The following is a 15,763-nucleotide window of genomic DNA, read 5'->3' on the forward strand; positions in this document are numbered from 1 at the left end:
TTTTCTCAGGATTGTCTCTCCAGATGCAGTAGTTTGGAAAGAGTTATAGCCTAACTATAGGAATATAATAGCCTATAGGAAGAGTTCAGAAATTAATATTTGGTGGAATAACCCTGATTGTCAATCACAGCTTTCATGCATCTTGGCATGCTCTCCACCAGTCTTTCACATTGCTGTTGGGTGACTTTATACCACTCCTGACACAAAAAATCAAGCAGCTCAGCTGTTTGATGGCTTGTGACCAACCATCTTCCTCTTGATCACATTATAGAGGTTTTCAATGGGGTTCAGGTCTGGAGATTGGGCTGGTCATGACAGGATCTTGATCTAGTTGTCCTTCATCCACACCTTGATTGACTTGTATGGCATAGAGCATTGTCCTGCTGGAAAAAAAAACAACAATCCTCAGAGTTGGGGAACAATGGGGCTCTTCTTTGTTTCCTACTGATGAAGGTTTTTTTCTGGCTTTACACAACTTGAGCCTTACCCTAGCCTGTTTCGAACCGTTCTCGCCGTGTACTTACCCTAGCCTGTTTCGAACCGTTCTCGCCGTGTACTTCACCCCAGCTGCCATTTGCCATTCTTTTTGTAGGTCACTTGATGTTACGGTTGCTGAGTGACATTCGAATGAGTTGACGGTCATCCCTGTCAGTGGAGAGTCGTTTTCACCCTCTGCCATAGGAATGTCTGCTGCTTGACCTTGCACTTATGAACCGCTATCTTAGAAATTTTAAGGATGGAAGCAACCTGACGCTCACTGTATCCCTCTGCCAGTAAAGCCAGAATTGAACCCTTCTTTGCCTCACTCAAAAGTTTTCTTTCAGCTTCCACCGTTTAACGTAGAAACTTCATTCAAACTTTGTAATGTAGGTCTTGAAAAATGACACTTGAACGAATGTATTTTTCATTTTTGTAAACTTTATACTTTTTGAGATATTAACAAAAAACAAGCTTATTTTCCCCCATAGACTTTGCATTGGCACTATGACATCATAAAGGGCTAATTAAACTGATTTGCACCTGTATCAACTGCCAGCTGCTCAACTTGGCCCCCTCAAAGAAACAATTAAACTGATTGCACCTGTATCAACTGCTTTCTGCTCAACTAGGCCAAATCTCTCTGTCTCCCTCGCTTCTAGTTTCTTGGTATTTTATGCCCCCAACGTTGTCTTCAAGGCAGCGCTGCCTGGAAGGCACTAGAGTTAGGCATGGGTTAAGGTTAGGGTTGGGGTTAGGTTTAGGGTTAGGTGCCTTTAAGTCAGCGGTGGCAGCGCTGCCTGGAAGATGAGGTTGGGGGCATAAAACACCATCGAGCTTCATTCTACAAGGATATAAGGCACATTCCATCCAACTTTCTATCTATCAATCTTCTTCAAACCATTCACTCATCCACCCATTAAACTATCTATCAACATCCATTCAACTTTCTGTCTATCAACATCCATTACACTATATCTACAGTACATCAACCTGTCTCAGGCTTTAAGCATACAATCTGGCTCTCTTAAGACTACACATCCTGTTCAACTGTTTCTTCTGCCTACCCTGGGAATCCAGAGTTCTTGCGGGCGCACAATATCAATTTGCTCAGCGAGAGACTCTGGCAATGAGTAATGATGCACGTTACTTTTGCCCCTTGGATCACAGGGAACCAATCACATCTCTGTATCTGATATAGGCAGACCAGAGGCGAACTAAACAGATGACAGTCGTAGTGTTATCCAATTGCGTCGAGGTCCGGAATCAGTCAGTAAACATTGGTCGTATAGTGTTATCCAATTGTGTGCAGTAAGATTTTCAAATGCATGCTTGGTGCCGCCCCTCGAGTTGGGCCATGACATTATTCGTGGCCAGACCCTTAGGGCTGTCTTTTGCACCCTGGCGCATGGCGTAAAACTTGTTTTCCACTTGGCGCAAAGTTTAATTCCTTATTTTGCACGTTTATTTTTTAAACAATGCGCCCATGGGTGTGGCAATTAACAACCTAGGGAGTGGCCTGGCACATTGTCTAAAAATCGCTATTGTACACCTGGTTAAGAAGTCTATGGCGAGTTGTTTATATGTTATTTTAAGAGGGCATTGTCAACAGTCATATCCACCAGCACCATCCTTTTATCATTCATGAACGCACACCAGCGCACGTCCATGGAAAACATTACAAATTGCACGATTACAATGGGATATTACGAAATACTGTACATCTCATGATGAGTAGTTATTCACCATCATTTGCAAATTGGTAATGACGGTTAAAAGTGATTAGGGGAGAGGCGAGAGACACGTATGAAGAACAGCTGAAGACGCACTGTCACGAGATATAAGCAACTCCTCTGCAGTATAAATGTTGTTTTGTTCAGTCATTTGAGCAATATTTGGGTAAGTGTTGCTTTTTCAGCCTGTTTTTCAGCCATGTTTTAGATGGTAACCCATTGTCAGTCAATAGTGAAAGTAACTGCATATAACTGTCTTGTCGTTGACTGACACCTTGGTGAAGTTAGTTTCACTTTGCCAATGAGTTCAAATAATAGACGAGTGCAAATGCGTGAAGGCTATGCTAGGTTTTAGTAAAGCATGGTTTAGTGGAATGACTATTCCATACGGATTTGCAAGCAGCCTCCTTCAAATGCGCCGTTGAATGTCAAAATACCGATGCATTTATTTGACATAGCGCTTTGCGCCATTAAAGGAGAATTATTGACCTAAAGTGTGTTGAAACATGATACCGAGTGTGAACGTATGTCTCATAGCTCACCTCGGCTTGTCCCCTGCACTCAGAAATCTGGCGCTAGTTATCCAATGCTACCAACACAGTGTTTCGTTGTGGTGCCTCGGGCATCGGCCTAGCCATGCAAATAAATCACTGTTTTACACCATTTACGAGGCTCAAAGTAGCTCCATACTTCATTGGTAGACTTCCGAGGGCCTTGACATTTAAAACGAGACATGGAGAACTTTGAAAAAGCACTGGTAGTTGTAGTATAAGTAGTTGTAGTATAAGTAGTTGTAGTCAAAATTGTAGTCAAAATCACACCGGAATTATCCTTTAAAGGGAATGACAGGTGTCATTCTCATTGGTTCAAATGATGTTACGCCCCAAACACACCCATATGACTGATTAAAAAACCTAGGAACACCTTGTTGCGCCATGCGCTCGATGTTTGATAACGAAACCCCTCCCAATGTGGACTGTACATCCTACTAAATTTGAATAAGCTTTTGACGAGTGACGATGCGCTTTTGACTGTCATGATAGGGCCCTATATCTTTCGGATTTAGGTCTGGAATCTACAGGCTATCTTCTGCCCACAAATGTTTCAAAATAAAAGTCCTCACAATAATAATTCACTATTAAATAATTTAACTATTTAAACTATCCAACTATTTAACTGTTCAGCCATTCCAACTGTTGTCATCAACTGTTTCCTCTGCCCACAACTGTTTTCAAATAAAAGTTTGTATTTTATGTTAATACATGCACATGCACTGGCAATAAAAGTGTGTTTTGCATTTTATGTTAATACATGCACTGGTAATTCCTCAGAATTACATTTTCTAGTTTATACTTTTCTTTGTTAAATAATATTTGGATCAGGTGATCACCTAATCGGTACCTCATTAAGTAAAATGAGGTGTACTTGTGTTGGAATTCAGCAGACACTAGAATGAAATGGCTGTCATACATGTAGAGATGCTGATTTCAGAAAAAATCGCAGTGGTCTATCCCAAGTCATCCCAAAGCGGTTTTGTTATTAACACTAGAAATTAATATACTATGCTTCACTTTAATCTATTTAAAAGCCTATGCTGTTAGGCTACTATATTCACTATGAAACATTTCCCTCATTAGGCTACAGGAAAATGGTAAGTTATAACAAATCACAATAACTCAGATTTACTGCTAATGCATAGGTCAAAAGTTGTTGATATTTACGAGAATACATTTACTGTGGAATTCTATTGGGACAAATATAGCTTATTAAGTTGCCACATCAAATATTAAACAATTGGCATATATATTTGTCCAACATTTTACAATAAACCAATACTTTTTTTTCATCTAGCCTACTTATCCCCAAAGATTTCAGAGTAGCGCTACATAGTCAAGTGAACTAAGCCGTATATAGAGTATATATATAAAGAGTATATATACTTATACTATACTAGGAGTAGCCTACAACATTTGGCTCAGAATAAGGCCCTGTGTGTGGACACACTTGGATGGAATGGCGATGTTAAATGCCAAGCTGTAGTCGACAATTGACCTTGTATAGCACAGGTGATGGCCTTGCATAACACAGGATATGTTTTTATATCAACAGCGCCTGGTGTAATGATGTAACAGTAATTCAACAGCACTGTTCTCCTGACTTGGAGTCATTCTTCACTAACTGTAAACTTCCACTCCCTGCAAAAGTTTGCTTCAATTATTATGACCGCCCAGAAATGGCGGTCATATAGGGTTTAGTCAGATTTTTTTTTTTTTTTTTTTTTTTTTTTTTTTTTCGATGCCCAAATTTCCATCAATGATTCCCCGGACACTGAAAGACCGGGTACACCTAAACTTGGTGGGCATGTAACCCCACATGGATAGCATGGAACCATCGTTTTTCGTTTTGATCTGTAGCCCCCGCTGGACTGGACCCCCGAAAGGAGGGTAGGGCAGACACAGTTTTCTGTGAATATCTCAAAAACCGTAGGGGTTTAGGAGGACCATTTTTTTTGTATGTTGATCTCAAGGGGCCATGTCAACCCATTCCATAACCACTCATTTCATGTATAGCGCCACCTAGTTAAACACAAAAAGTAAAAATGAGGTGTTGTAATTGAAGGTATCTGTGACCTAACATAGTCAAAACTGCACGAAATTGGAAGTGTAGGATCATTATGACACCCTCTGTATGCACGCCAAGTTTTGTGGAATTCCGTTCATGGGGGCCACACAATAAATTAATTTATGTTACTATACACCAACTGGCCTGTAGGTGGCGGAGACAGTTTTCTGTGAATATCTCGAGAACCGTGGGGGCCTAGGAGGTCCACCTTTTTTATGTATGTTGGTCTTAAGGGGGCATGTCAACCCATCCCATTACCACTTATTTCATGTATAGCCCACCTAGTTAAAAAATTAAAAAAGCAAAAATTAGGTGTTTTCATCACAATATCTCTGGCTGACAAGGTCAAAACTGCACGAAATTAAAAGTGTAGGATCATTATGACACCCTCCGAATGCATGCCAAGTTTTGTGTACTTTCGTTCATGGGGGCCTTACAATAAAATAATTTATGTGTACATTTAGTGGCATTACACCAACAAGGATTCCCGACACTGAAAGACCGGGTACACAAAACTTGGTGGGCATGTACCCCATGGATAGCATGGAACCGTCATTCTTCGTTTTGATCTGTAGCCCTCCCCCGCTGGACTGGACCCCCCGAAAGGAGGGTAGGGCGAACACAGTTCTCTGTGGATATCTTGAGAACTGTAGGGCCTAGGATGACCAATTTTTTCCGTATGTTTTGCCTCCAGGGGTCATGTTAACCCATTCCATGTGCACACATGTGCATAAACAGATACACACGCACACACATACATTTACAGTAATCATAATGTTATGACACATACTCACACAGTAGACATATGAACGCATGCATGCACATGCACAAACACACATACGCAGGCAAACACACAAGCACGCACACACACACACACACACACCCACACACATAAACACAAATTTGTACACACACATTCACAATTCAAGAATTTTTCCCGTCATCTACTCCCTGAATTTTTGGTCATTGATACCCGGGACACCGAACCACCGGGGTACATGAAATTTGGTGGGTATGTAGCCCCACTAGACTTTTACGGAAAAATTTCATTTCGTCCTCATTTCGTTCATTTCGTCCCCTCATTGGCCTGTAAATGGCGGTGCACACATATACACATGTACACACACAGGCACCCACATACTATCGGTATTAGAACGGCCGATACATAATTACAAATTCAGTAGGATTAAAAGAAAGCCAAAATAAATATTCATCATCATCATCATGGCTGCATTTTCAGTATTGGCGAGAAGTAGTCGTTTGTCCACTAGATGGCGCATCGTTGCAGTGAGACGTAATTTTGTTGGAAGTTAAAAGTGGGTTGGAAAAACAATGGACGCTTCCTACAAGGACTGTAATTTACCGCGCGAAACATAAGGATAGGGCGATGTTCACATGAAGTGTAATTCCCATTTCTTCTTGAAGCGAAATAAATCTGAGGATGTTTATCGGACATGCTTGGTTTTACTGCAGGTACGTTAATCTTGTAATATCAATAAGGACCTAGGTAATGTTACCGTTAGAGGCATTTGATTGATTGCATTTGTAGAAAACTATAAATGCGGTTATACCAAGCAAATGTATAGCAGCACTGTTTGTATCTTCGACTGTCATTTATTGCACGTGCTACAAAATCATTCTGTGCAATGGAAGATTTACCAACGTTACACTACACCGGGTCTGATACAGTTTTGCCTATACATGCGTGAAGACTGAGACGCCTGTTTATTTTGTTTTTTAAGTGCGTGCAGGGTGTGAGAGGGGAATCGATGTGCTTTGATTACAGCTTGGTAGTTGTAGTCTGTGAAATTAAAAGCACGTGTGTGTGAAGTATCCAAACAATGACACCTTTATTTCATTATGTCTGCTTTAGCAAAACACCTTAAGCTACTGTGTAGTGGGTCCCATTTAGAAGTGGCAACTTCATTCGCGCTTTCCTTGATTCATGGAGCTGCGTGAATGTTATTGCAACTTTTCGCCGATATGACAGTTTAAGTCCGGCTTGATACTGTAAGGCGTAAGCCATTGGTTTCAAAGGAGATTTTATTTGTGTCGCCAGCATAGCCTATTGACAATTTATGTTGTAAATAGGCCTCCTACCTGTAGCTTAGGGAAGCTAACAGCTTTCTATTAGGATCTAGTTTGTTAGTTACCGTTTTGTCATAACTCCCTGATGCATTTTTGCATTTAGAATAGCCAGAGCGTGTATATCTCAATCTGAAAATTAAACAATATCGGTGCCTATGGACTAGGCTGGGTGAACCCAGCCTGATCTGCCCCTGCTATTTATTTTTGATTTCTTAAAAGATTGAGCTTGGTCTGATGAAAGCCAGACTAGCCATGGACCTCAGTTAAACAATGCAAGGGAACATGAATCAGCCTATATTTTGCACCGAACAATAACGGACAAAAGCTCTTCAACTTTGGCCCGTTAAAATGTGTATGAACAGTCTAGCGGCGCATTTCATCAAGGCCCATTTGGACATGTCAGTTATTTGCACCACTGGTTAGATGTAAAACAGCATTTACTTAATTTGTGCATTAACAATAACGTTTCAGACTACTGTTACTTAATTTGTGAATTGACAATAAAGTATTACATGAACTAAAGATGACTAAAATCTTATGTAGAAGAAGAAACATTCACAAAAATCCATCCATCCAAAATGACCTTTGTTTTTGATAGCTGTTGAAAACGGCATGGAACTGACAGAGATGTTTTTGTTTATAAATACATAAAAAATAAATAAATAAATAACATTATGCTGATACCTTTTGCTTTTCCCAAATACAATGTAGCCTACAGGTGTAAGTGACCTTTCATCAATCCAGTTGCAATGGATGAACTGTGATGAACTGCCCTACTTGTGATTGTTTAGAGAATTTAAAGGTTTTATAACAATGCTACATCTTCTTTGGCTATTCTACAATCTATTCACCTTTTCAGCACCAGTAGGGTACTTTCTGTGCAGCCACACACACACACTCAGGCATGCCAAACAAGCATACACAAACGTTTCAAGAGTGGGGGATGGAGTAAAATATGGAGACAAATTGAAGTGTGATTTATTTTCACGGAACGGATGTACAGGACTGAGCGGCGGTCATATTTTGTACCGCTATGCGGTACATCTAGTTCTGGTTGGTGTTTACATTCCACTGCAAGCCATCTTACAGGAGGCACAGTGCACACTCGCTGATCAGACACTGTTTGTGGAGCATACTAGCCCAGACTGTAGTTTTTGTCTTGGGTGTTTTCAACAAGGCAAACCTCAGCCATGAACTTCCTAAATACTGACAGTTCATTAAATGTATGACTAGAGAGGACAACACTTTAGATCACTGTTTCACTACAGTAAGCAGTGCTTATCACTCAGTACCTTGTGCATTAGGACTCTCAGATCAGGTCATGGTTCACTTGATCCCCGCATACAGGCAGAACCTGAAACGTGGTAAACCTGTTGTAAAAACAGGAAAGCAGTGGACAAATGCACTGACTTGAACCACTACTAACAGCTTGGATGAGTAGGCCTATACAGAGGCAGTTTCTGTGAGGATAGTACCAACATACAGGGTGTGCTAAAACAATGACAAACCCTTGTTTAGCCTACAGGCACAGAAGGTTAAGGATGGAAAAGGAGGAAGCGTTTAAGAGTGGTGACAGACAGCTCAAAACAGTGAAGTATAGGTTCAACAAGGCTGTGAGAGAGGCTAAATAACTGTACTCTACTGTACAAACGAAAACAATCGGTTTAACCTAGCACGAGTTGCTGCAGCCAACAGTGCTAATGGGGGCATGAATATGGGGGCTCATGAACATCGCCGGAAACATCGCTAGAGCCCACAAGGTTGAATAATTAAAAGACAGATTTAAAATGTTGTAACTCAGTGATAACAGGAAGTGCATTTGATTAGTTAGCAGAAAGCATCTGAGAACAGTTTGGTTGTAAGTCTAGATTTAAAACTGGCTACAGTTGGGGCCTTTTTGAGCTGATTTTGGTTTGCGTAGCTCACTTAAATGTTGTAAAAGTTACAAAGAATAAGACACTGTATTATGTGATGGCTCCGTTATTTCAACCAAAACATGTCTGAGCCTAGGTGAGAGATTTCTGAGGCCTCTGCAAGCTATTGTATGCTGTACCTATGGGAACTAGAAGAGACAACAAAATTGGTGTGAAAGCACATTCTAACACAGAGCTTGAATATTATCCAACAATGGATTAAAGGTTTCTGAGTTAATAGATAGATAGACACTTTATTGATCCCTAGGGGAAATTCAAGAAATGTTAATGCTAAATATGGTAGGGTACAGATCCCAAATTGCAAAATGTGTGCAGCTCTAGGTTTTACAGCTACAATCTTCTGCAATATAAAAGCATATGTAACACGATTTTAAAAACTTTTATTTAGGTAATAAACATATAGAGCCCAAAGTTAAACACCGAGCAAAGTACAAAGTCAGTGAAGGAGCAGTCTCCATGAACTAAAGCTATTGTGTGGCATGTGAGAGTGTTGAGCCACCCCAGTTCCTTCCCTGTGTCTCCAGCCAGGTTGGATATTTGTTTGTCACTGCGACAAATTAGTACGATTACGGTAGTAGCAGTGGCCATGCTTTTGGATTCACTCACCTGTGCACTGGATCCCTCTAGGTCCTTAGAAGACTGCTGGCCACAAACTGCTTTAAGGTTACCGCTGAATGGTTGTCAACATTCTATGTGACAATATGGCTGTTCTGTTTCTGGTTTCATTTCATACTGTCTTGCCTCCGGTCTGTGATGTCTGTGCAACGCTGGTTCGAGTGCTGGAACAGGTGTGAGCTGTACAACGGCCGAAACCTGTTGCACCATCCAGACTCATCTGTGTTCAGTCTGTGCTTATTCTTTGTTATTTTCATTTAGTGTATTGTATTTATTTTTCTGTTCTGTGCTTAGGCTAAATGGGGAACTCCCTTTAAGGCGTTTACTGTGTGCTGTGCTGTGCTTTGCCGTGCCTATTGACTTGTACTGTTAATTCACCCAGCTTGATGTGTCTTTTGTGGAGCACTTTTGTGGACTTGCCCCTTGGTTGGGGATGTTGCATCCCTCTCCTAAGTTCCCTGGAAACAAGCCTAAGCGCCGAGTAGACTTTTTTGTTTGTTTAATAAATCATATTATAATTTTGTAAACCACGCCTCTGCCCATTCAGTCAACAAACTTGTGTGACCTGTTATCATGTGTGGGGTGTCCCTGAGGCCCCTGGCAATTCCTGGGGTGGCGTAGTCTAGGGAAAATATCCTGTAATGCCACAAGGGCACAGCATCTGCCTTGATAACCAATGACCTCCTCTGTGCAGCTAATTCTGGGGACTGTTTACTATCCTCATCTTCCTAGACCTAAGTGCAGCCTTTGACGCTATCTCTCATCGCCTTCTGGAGCATCAGGGAAAACCCTGATTTACTTTGACATATAGCGAAATTGCCCCCAAAGGCTATGCTTGGGCTATTCAGTTGTAAATGCATATTCCAGTCTTACTCAACTTAAAAGGTTGTATCAGCGATTTCAGGCCCAAAAAAGGCCCAAACATAAATGATCACATTCATCTAATCTTTCCTAACGATCCGCTAGCTGCCTGCCCCATAAGCAGGCCGTCAAAAAAACGCGTCTCTGTATGCAGCTTAGGCTCCGAGATCTGTACACAAAATAATTGCTACCAACAAGGATTGGCAAACCCTCAAAGGAAAAATAAAGTGTTTCAACCAATAACGGATGAGATGTGCGTTTAGGAGAGTTTTAATTGCACTTGAGGGATGGGGAGGGAGTAGCGAGCTAGCTCTCTGTTTTGTTTGAACATCAACAGAAGTGACGTATCCCCGCTATCGCTGATACAACCTTTAACTGCACCGATTGACATTGTTTTAGACCCAAATGAAAATGTACACTTGTTATCATCCAAAAATACACCCTAGGTTGTTGTTAGAATGGACTTTCTCTTTTAAGAGCATGGGCAGGTGGAGGTGATACAATTCAATGCTGACTGACTAGACTGAGGGCAGGTTGCTGATCTAAGAGACTTTGCTAAGGCTATCAATGTTGTGTATTGCTATTAACACTTCAGCTCCCATGAGTTTACGATTGTTCTTTTACTCCCACTCATCATGTGAAGCAGACCTGTTAGGCATTCAGTGAAATAAAGTTGTTGATGATCCTTTCACTTCCGCCTCTTCCATGGTGAGCATGCACCAGTCGGACACAACAATCAATACCACTGATGAGGGTCAACACATTGAAACAGTTTGGATTTTTGCCATGTTAAAGGTGGTACTTTGACTCATTACAATGTAGCTGTTTCAGAGGTGGAGAAATTTAAGACCTCACTGTGTTTGTGTCTGCTTAGTCAATCTAATATACAATTCATAGAACAAAGGTAATCTCTAAAATGGCAATACTCGCAATACTCCCAAGATCCCAAGTTAACATGCAAGATCACATTGTGTGACTTGAAAGTATTCTTTTTTTGTTTGTGATCGAAAGGAGAGTTATGATTTATTGGTTGATTTTTTGTGTTTTATGCTTCTGTATAGCCTACTTTAACAGTTTATCACTGTATGTTTCCTCTGTCCTTCTCCAGTATCAGGGCCAAATATGTGCTCTCTTTGCTTATGTCTGTCTTCCTTTGTTGATAGTCAGGCTGTACAACGTCAAGGTTTAGGCCCAAGTTAGAGATGGCTCACTCTGTTATTGTAAACTCTGTTATGCAAACCGACTACTGGGATAAGTGTGGAATATAAAGGCTATGCTGGACAGTACAGTGGGTTGCAAAATATTCAACCCCCTTGAAATTCATCATGATTTTCACCATTTAAAAAGATACCTTTATATGTCAGTTTTACCTCCAAATATATAAGTGTACAAACAACAAGGGCCCTATCGTGCACCCGGCACAAGGTGGCGCAAAGCCTAACGGAAGGCTTATTCTTATCTTACACTCAATAAAGTGAGTGAGTATTTTTCCACCATGCCCTCCACTTTTATTAAACCTTGTGCCCAGGGGTGTTGCAATTAACAACATAAAGTGTAGTCTGGCCAGAGGTGGACGAAGTACACAACTCCTTTACTTAAGTGAAAGTATAGACACACCTTGTCAAATATTACTCCAATACAAGTAAAAGTTGCTACGTCAGATTTTTACTTATAAGTTGAAGTAGATGGAGAAGTACTTGTTTTTGAAAATAGTATTCAGAAGTACAAGTATTAGTCTTAATTTGTTTTAATGTATTTGTCCTTTTTAATGTAATGACCTTTAGTTCCTTACATCCAACAAAAAAACATTTGACGTATTTTCATAACTTTGCAACTGTTCAAATGGATGCAATAATATAATTTAAATCATTATTCATTCTCTGTTCACAAATCTAAAACATTTTCACCATGGAGGATAGCCTGGTTAACACCAGAACACTTCTCAAATCTCAATTGCTAACAGGTTTGTCGGGGTTCTCTCAGGCTACATGTAGGATGTTCTGATGAAGAATCTGTCGTCACTATTCAGCCAAGTTGAAATTGGACTAAAAATGAACTTCAAGATGCCAACACCCTCTAAAAATGTTAAAAAAAGTGTTGCTTTTTTCAGGCTATGTTTTCAATGGTAACCCCTTGTCAGTAAAAGTGAAAGTAATTAACTGTGCAGAACTGTTTTGTCGTTGACTATGACACAAGGTGAAGCTAGTTTCACTTTGCCTATGAGTTCAAATAATAGGTGATTGCAGATGCATATTGGCTATACTCTGCTAGTCACAAACAGGTTTTAGTAAAGCAAGGTTTAGTGGAATCCCTGTTCCATATGGTCTCGGAGTAGATTCCTTCAAATGCGCCGTTGCTACCAATGCGCTGTTTGAAGTTGTGCTGCTTGCTGTTAAAGGGAATGACAGATGTCATTGTCATTGGTTTAAAGGATGTTACGCCCAAAACACACCCATGAATGATTAACAAAGTGTGCAAAGATGTCAACAAAGCATGCATAGATGACATGGGGCAGGTCAGTCACGTTGATGAAGTTGAAGGGGGCTGGGGAAGTGGGGAATGGGTGCAGGGAGGGAGTGGGACTGGGAGGTTGTTAGAATGAGGGAGGAGTGGGAGGTTTTGGGGTTGGTGTTATGAGGGAAGCATGAAATGTTGGAGGGAAATCAACTTTTGGAGTTCTCTCTTTTTTTTCTTTTTTCCTTTTTTTTCTTTTTATTGAACGTGTTTAGAGAGAAATGTAATTTAAAAACTGCTGTTATTTTCCCTCTGCAAGTATTTAGTTTGAATGGTATCTTCAGTTGTAAGGTGCTGACCCTAATAACTTCATACAATAAAAAATTATTATATAAAAAAAAAGTGCACTAGCTTATCGATTGTATCATGAAATTGTAAGTGATACACGTATTGCTGCTGCCACGGTTTGGACTGGCATGTCATCATACCACACAGGAATTTCAGATGGTATAATTAGATGAAGACATAAATTCAAAGAAACACACTAAAATTAATATCTGCACTCTAGCCTTATACTGTTGCCCTGGCTGGCTACTCATAAAAGCCAATTAAAATGTTCCTGTGTTTAGAATATTTGTGCCTCAGTAGTTTTGTTTATTGCCTTAAATTCTTTTCCCCTGGATCTAAGTAACTCTTCAAGTGGTTTTGGGCTTAGGGAGATTGGATTTTTAGATGCATGTACATGGGATTTGTAGATGTATAGTTGAATAAATATGTTTGAGTTGAGGTTTAGAGAGATGGACAAAAGTGGGAAAGACCCACAACAATTCCAAAAAACTTGGATCACTTTGTGAAATGCACATCAAATAGAATGTTATAATCTGCAAAATCAGAAGGAGGAATAACAGAAGGAGGAATATGTCACTATTTGGGTAAACTGGCACCATAACTGGAAATGAAAAGAGCAAACTAGAGTTGCCTAGGCATTCATCATTCCGTGAAAACCTGTGTGGTTTGAATGCAATAAAATGAAAAAAAAAAATACTCCCCGATTTGAAATTACAAAGTATATGGGGACTTCATCATCTACAGTACATCTAGCCTGGTGCACCAGACTGCTAACCTGACTCTCGCCGGATGAATTTCGTTCCGCCTAGCTCCACTCATCCATCTGGGATCGATCCATTGGAGAGATGTTTCAGAAGGCTGGGCCTTATCAAATCTCACAGTCGCTTCTACGCTACGTCACAGCTATGAAACTCCCGCCCTGCGTCCTGATTGGCTCTACCATAAAATCTGGTGCCAAAATCACTCTCAATGGAAGCGATCCCAGATGGATGTGAGTGGAGCTAGGCGGAACAAAATTCATCTGGCGAGAGTCAGGTTACCAAACTGCATCTCAAATCTCAATTGAGATTGAAAGTGGGTCTGAAAAGGCTTCATTGACTTATGACTTCCAGGGGCATAACCAGCAGTGAAACTAAACTTAAATTGGTGCATCGAATCCAAAGAAAATAAACATCCATATCTATTTAACCCTGTCACCATAAGTGCAGACATTGGTTGTGTTGAATGCACTGCCCACCTCACGGCAAATAAGCGATTGTTATTGGATCCTGGGTTTTTGGTGATTTGGAAATGGGCGTCAATGGGCTCCTTTCCAGATGGACCTGCAGAGCAAATTCAAATGTGCTAACAGGTTCGTCTGGGTTCATCCTAAATAATATCATTCAAATATTCAGAGAATCCAGAGACATCTTTGCAAACAAGGGACGGGTCAAAAGCAATATTGGATAGCCGTGGTCTTTTGGGCCTCAGATGGCACTGCATTAAAACCAGACCTGTTTCTGTAAAGGAAATCAGGCTCAGGAAAACTTCTAATAACCACTGTAAAGTTGAATGCTCTATCCACAAATGCTATTAAAACTCTACCATGCAAAGAAGAAACCATATTCAGACATGATACAAAAATGTTGCCAACTTATCTGGGCCCAAGCTCATTTAAGATGGATTGAGGTAAAGTGTAAAACAGTCCTGTGGTTAGGCCAATCAAAATGTGTCATTCTTTTTGGAAATCATGGACTCTGCATCCTCCGGGCTAAAAGGAGAGGGACTATCCAACTTGTTATTAGTGCACAGTTCAAAAGCCAGAATCTATGATGGTATGGGGGTGCATTAGTGCTTATAGCATGGGTATCTTGCACATCAAGGCAAAATTAATGCTGAATGATGCAGGCGTTATACATAACTTATACTGCCATCCAGATGTCTTTTTCAGGGAAGACCTTGAATATTTCAGGAAAACAATGGCAAACTTGATTCTGCATATATTATAAAAGTATAGCTGAAGAGTCCAGGTGACAAAATGGCCTGTCTGCTGTCCAGACCTGTCACATTAGGTGCATCATGGAATGAGAATATGGTTGAGAATACCCCAAACTGAACATTTAATTCTCAAAACTCTACCAGCTGGTTTCCTCCGTTCCCAAACATTTACAGAATGTTGTTCAGTTAAGATGTGAAGCAACACAGTGGCAAACATGCCTCTGTCCCAACTTTTTTGAGAGGTGTTGTTTCTGGCATCAAATTCAAAATAAACATATACAATACCATTTCTCAGTTTTAACAACTGATATGTTATCTTTGAACCATCTTCAATTTGGTTAACATGATGGGATTGTATAATCTAGTGATTCTGCATAGGCCTACTAAAGTAGCCTAATATAGCAGCGAAAATATTTAAGGAATTTAAAGGGGAGCATATTGCCGACTATTAACTAAAGGTAGGCCTATAAGTGTAATAATCCCCATTATTGTTCAAACTTCAAAGGGTTTCAACAAGTTTATAACAGCAGCTGCAACAGCTGAACATGACAATCATCAAAACTGACATTCACTTAAGCTTTTTTTCAGACATAAAATAGTATCAGTTATTCTAGACCTGCATATTCACTTGCACAACACTGGAACAGAGACAGA

The sequence above is a fragment of the Alosa alosa genome, chromosome 10, assembly GCF_017589495.1.
Source record: "Alosa alosa isolate M-15738 ecotype Scorff River chromosome 10, AALO_Geno_1.1, whole genome shotgun sequence".
Lineage (NCBI taxonomy): Eukaryota > Metazoa > Chordata > Actinopteri > Clupeiformes > Clupeidae > Alosa > Alosa alosa.